The following is a 6,185-nucleotide window of genomic DNA, read 5'->3' as shown; positions in this document are numbered from 1 at the left end:
CCCCCGGTTGGTTACTGGAACTATTATATTTTAAGGTTGTCCGTCTATCCTTTTATTACTAAATAGCTGCTTGTCATATCAACTTCAAACTTGACTCATGCACATGTGTGGATCTGTTAATATATTTTTTGTCACAAGGTCAAAGGTCACACAGATCACGGAGATCATTATTTGAAATTTTATAAAAGTAAGATTGGAATATTTTCTTGGTCTGGTAATGGTGGAGTAAAGTATTTCTGATTTCTAGTTATATTATGTTAGTAGACTAGCTAATTTCAGTTATTTATGTGATGATAAAGTAATCATTTTGTCTATTCAATTCAAGTTCACCCATTTACACCTTTATGAACAGAATTTACTTCCAAGTAAGATCATACAGTGATTGTCGTAGGGCCCCATCTTCACATTTTCTTTTGCTGACTTCTCCAGGCAAAGTTTGGGTAATTCCTATTGAGATTTTGCTCTCGGGCAACCTTGTGTGATTGTTACACACTAACCAAGTACAATTTTGTTGTATTTTATACAATATCAGTGACAATATGATGGAACAATTTTTCTCAATAAAATATGATTTCTAGGTCTGAAGATAAAAAAGATAGAAATTCAAAATTTATTCAAGGATTCACGGCAAAATGTAAAGAGATGTGCCACAAAAGAACATTACCCTGTAGGCAAGATTCAGACAAAAACAGCAAACAACATGAGTTGTTTGTGGTGAAATTGCATGATGCTTATCGTAAAACGAAGCCAAATTACTGATGTTATTACGCCCTGTCCTGGCTGATCATTAGAAATAGAGTCGCTTCCTCGCTTTAAATAATTCCTGCACATCGTTCTTTCAATTTTTTCTACTGCTTTTTTATCTGTCAAAGTGCCAATTACCACCATTTGCAATAGTTTAAGCCCACCCTTTCAAAATGCAATAACTCAATTTAGAGAGTTAAACATGTTTATTTCGCACACAGAATTTTATTTCCTATGCTTAATCTTTGAATCTCACTTTAACTGATCTTTGACGTTGTTTCCATGACTTGAAACGTTAGTAGTCGTGTATTTAGTGTGTACTTCCATGTTTCTGATGATCTCTGGAATGTGATGTGGAATGACAGAGATGAGAGACTGACAGTATTCCACAGAGATTTTTTTCTCCCAGACCTATTTAACGATTTCCGCCAGTGCCTGTGCCATTTATGGCATTCTGTCTGGGTGATACGTTGACAGGACATTTGCCCCGCGACTATCGCTCCAGGCTTTATTTCGTCTAAGATACAGGGTTGGGGTTAGGGTTGCAATAGGCAGGCCTCTACAGTTTCCTTTCATCACTTGCCTGACAGAACACAATCCTACCCAAAACAGTAGACTAAATGATTAGCAGAATGAATTAATTTTATATGTTTTATGTGTACTTGTTGTTTTGTAATGGGATAACCTAGATCCCTTCCACTGCAATATAATATGCTTACTTTGTGCATTTTTTTTATTGTGGAAATTCAATTCATTCATTCAATTCATTCAAGTTACTGACTTATTTAACAAAACTTCAAATCCAGGCAGACAGACCCGGTCTGCAGATCTGAGGACATGCTCTTCTGGAGATTGGTCCTGCAGCTCTAACTCCAGGAGATTGAGAGCACTGGCAGGAGAATGCCCATTCCTGTATAGTTCTTTAAGTTTCTCACAGGTCTCAGAGCTCACATCCCTCAATTTGAGTGCTGCAGGGATGGAGATTGCATGGTTGTGCCACCCACGTGAGGTTGACAAGTGTTGGGTGTGTTTCCAAATGGGGATCTTAGTTTCTGTGATGAGAATGGGATAGAGTAATTAAGATGTGATAATCAAATATTTGCAAAGTTCCGCAAAATATATATATATTTTATATGTTTGCCAGTGAGGAATTTGAGACCGTTTGATCTACATTAAGTGTATCAACTGATATAAAACATGGTGTGTAGTGTGTGTGTAGTCCATATAATCAATCCTTCCAGGACCTCCCTTTCGGGAGGCCCTTAGCCTCCATCTCCTAGAAAAGCTGGTTCCAAGTCCTCTCCTTCCTCTGTTCTTGTTTGCTTGTCATTTTTTTAAAGTTTATCCCCAGACCCCCCTATTCCCAGGGCCTTGAAAAAAAAGTAGATGAAATTAAACATACCCTCAAACTGCAATGCCCTGCCTTTCCAAATAAGGCCTCTCTATGTGCTCCCACAAATTCAGCCATCTGATGAACCTGCTCTTCCGAGAGGTTCCCCTGTCTGTTTTCTTGATTCATCTGAAAGAAATGTGTCAATTTCTCTTTAAATTTAACTTTTTCCCCAATTAAAGTGATATTCTCCAACAAAACCAACTGTGATTTATGATATACAAAGCTGATTTCTTGAAGAACGAAATATGAATGCATGTATTACTAAGATATTACAAAGAAATTTTATGAATCAAATATACCCTCAAACTGCAATGCCCCGCCTTTCCAAATAATGGCTCTCGACGTAACCTCACAAACCCCGCCATTTGATGAACCTGCTCTTCGGATAGGTTGCCCTGCCTGTTTACTTGATTCATCTGAAAGAAATGTGTCAATTTCTCTTTAAATTTAACTTTTTCCTTTTTCCCAACTAAAGAGATATTCTCCAACGAAACCAACTGTGATATAATATACAAAGCTGATTTCTTGAAGAACGAAATATGAATGCATGTCTTACTAAGATATTACAAAGAAATTTTATGGACAGAGATTATCACATAGGTTATACTATGTTTAATATTTCTTTCTAATTTCAAAGTATACAGTACAAGAGACCTACATGCACAGGGTTCTGATTGTTCACTGAGACCACAAAACTAAGTAAATGAAGTATGCAGGCCATTGAGAAAAAGGGTATGAGTTCACTGGAGTCTGTTATCCTAGTTTTTTATTACACAAACGATCAGTAGTATGAGCAATTTGAGAATTTGGAGAATTTTAAATTTTTCTGGTGACTTTTTCAGTGGCTGCAATTTCATCAACTGATATAAAACATGGTGTGTATTAAGTAGTCCATATAATCGCGTACATGAATATTGACATAATTGCTATCTTTATAATTTCTACATATTGACAATAATGTAATCCAAACTTCTGAGCTCATACCTGCTTTTCCTCCCTCTCGATGCCTCTACCCTTCTGATGGAGATTGTGAGTTTAGCACAGCAACATGTGTCCTTGTTGTGTCGAGATGTTCCTTTTTTAGCTTTCCTTTGCTGGCCATGATGACATCTGTAAATCTGCAACCCGTGTCCTTGCTGTGTTGAGATGTTCCTTCTGTAGCTTTCCTTTGCTGGCCATGATGACATCTGTAAATCTTCTGTAAGACCATTATACTGACTTGGCAAGCACATATCTTCCTGCCATCGGGCAAGTTCTCATGACCTGCCAAGTAGTCTTAGAAGACAGTTGGAAATCAGTACGGTCAAATTCTGTATGATCGTACTTTCCTTTGCTGGCCATGATAACATCTGTAAATCTTCTGCAACCCTTGTCCTTACTGTGTTGAAATGTTCGTTTAGCTTTCCTTTGCTGGCCATGATGACATCTGTAAATCTTCTGCAAGACCATTATACTGCCTTGGCAAGCACATATCTTCCTGTCATTGGGCAAGTTCTCATGACCTGCCAAGTAGTCTTTGAAGACAGTTGGAAATCAGTTTGGTCAAATTCTGTTTGATTTGGCACCTCATAAGCATGATGCGGATGCAACGAATCAAGCACTACAGGGATAATGATATTTTGATATGCCATTAATTTCTTCTGGTATTGTTATTTGGAAAAGAACAAAACAAAATAAGAAGTAAAAAGGAGCACAGGGATTGTTCATTCATCAGTAAGAGTCTTAAAATATGTCTGTAATTAAATTCCAATTTGATGCAATTCCATGCATACATTTTGAATTGAAATCAATTGGAACATTTCCCTACCCTGATGACTAGAATTAAAATTTGACGTGTTCATCCAAACTTTCAATCGAGCGTTAAAAGTAACCAAAGTAACCCCACACCCTTTCCATTACCATAATGCTCTTGCCTGATATACCAAAAGTAATAGATAAGGCATACCATTCATACTCATGTCCTTTCTTTGCAGAAGATCACTGTTATATTATGGCCAGTTTGATTTCAGACCAAATATTGTGTGTGGAACGGTCCTTAATTCGTTATATGATAGATGAATGGTCTCGTAACAATGAGTTTGAGTTCCAAGCTAGACTGGAAGACCTTCGTGCCTGCCTGGATGCCTGAGATTCCTGCTTTTGCGTGAAAACATCCAAGGTATCACCAAGCCAGCCATCCGTTTGATTTCAGACCAAATATTGTGTGTGGAACGGTCCTTAATTCGTTATATGATAGATGAATGGTCTCGTAACAATGAGTTTGAGTTCCAAGCTAGACTGGAAGACCTTTGTGCCTGCCTGGATGCCTGAGATTCCTGCTTTTGCGTGAAAACATCCAAGGTATCACCAAGCCAGCCATCCGTTTGATTTCAGACCAAATATTGTGTGTGGAACGGTCCTTAATTCGTTATATGATAGATGAATGGTCTCGTAACAATGAGTTTGAGTTCCAAGCTAGACTGGAAGACCTTCGTGCCTGCCTGGATGCCTGAGATTCCTGCTTTTGCGTGAAAACATCCAAGGTATCACCAAGCCAGCCATCCGTCATCTTGCTTGCCATGGTGGTGTTACACACACGTGTCCTCAAGATTTTCCTTGAGAATGTCATCCGTGATGCTGTCACCTACTGCGAGCAAGACCGTCACTGCCATGGACGTCGTCGAGGCCCTGAAGAGGCAGGGACTTCCCCTCTATGGATTCAGAGGTTAAGAAGTTATTTATATTCTAACCTTAACCCGCCTCCCCATTTCTTCTTTCCTCCTCCAAAGCGGTCTCAAGAGAGCCGTGGTGTCCTCAAGGTTTTCTTTGAGAATGTCATCCGTGATGCCGTCACCTACTGCGAGCATGACTAGAAGAAGACTGTCACATCCGTGGACGTGGTCTATGCCCCGAAGAGGCAAGGACTTACCCTCTACGGATTCAGAGGTTAAGAATTTATTTATCTTCTCACCTATCAACATAATAGTCTTTTTCTTTTCGCGCCCACCAAATATTCAAGAAAGAAACCATTTGAATTGTCTTATTTTTTTCAAATATGAAAATGGATTGTATGAGCCCCTTTTAGGACTAGCAGAAAGGGATTGAAATAACTCTGGTTTAAACCTGGTTACCCACAATACGTTGATCTATATTTGTTAGTCAAAACGTCTACTTGACGTTTCACTCTGCATCATTAACTTATTTTGATGAATAGTAATAGCAAGAAACAAACACATGAGGACACAATGGCTGTTTTAACTCTCACTATAATATCGCACTGTGCAGGCACAGCTTTACAATGTTGCAACATAAATATACATACATTACTGCCTGAAAGATGTGACTAGAGCTCGTTTGTGTATACTACAGGTGCACACAACAATTTCCAGTTAAATTACAAGGTTTTGCATGCTAACATCCAAAAATCATTACAATTAGCCTTTACCTGTCAAATCACATTAGGGTCAATCCACGTCAAATCAACCAATTTTCAGATAATTTGTCACCCGACCCGCTTCGATTTTCTTTAAACTCGCACCAAATGTTGCCCCAAGTGTCTGACGGCAAAATCTGAAATATTTTGCCAGAAGGTCAAATGGTTGCTAAGATACGGCCTCCCATAGCAACCAATGCGCACTCAAAGAAATTATTTTAAATAAAATTGTCTATTTTTTATTGACTACTGGAGCAAAGTTTGATTGATTACAGTCTTCATTTTAAGTAAATTGGAAGAACTTTTTGGTCCTAACATGCAGAGTATACTGTAGCGCGGACCTGTCAACCGGATTTCGCACACGAGGTCACCGAAAATGGCGTTAAGCATCCGTGTCAATGATTTCAGAAGCATGTTTGGAGGCTCATAAATCCAAAACTAAATTAGCTTAGAACCAAATATTATGCACATTTATGGACTTTCATATACTCAACAGAATTACAAAAAATTGACCCAAGAGTGTGTGTCGTTTTCCTGTAGGGCGCCCTCAAAGTTGGATTTTTTTCAAAAGATGCCAAGTTCAAGGTCACGGATCACCTCCCGTCCCATCAAGGAGGGGGACCAATTTCTGTGTTT

General features: G+C 38.6%; 1 pseudogene; it reads right to left on the bottom strand.

The window, feature by feature from the left end:
* Positions 1–3: 3 nt before the first annotated feature.
* Positions 4–5,572, bottom strand: LOC121423754 (annotated as a pseudogene).
* Between the last annotated feature and the right edge of the window lie 613 nt (positions 5,573–6,185).

Source organism: Lytechinus variegatus, chromosome 11 (assembly GCF_018143015.1).
Source record: "Lytechinus variegatus isolate NC3 chromosome 11, Lvar_3.0, whole genome shotgun sequence".
Lineage (NCBI taxonomy): Eukaryota > Metazoa > Echinodermata > Echinoidea > Temnopleuroida > Toxopneustidae > Lytechinus > Lytechinus variegatus.
Note: the sequence above shows the minus strand (reverse complement) of the source record. Positions and strands in the feature narration are given on the sequence as shown.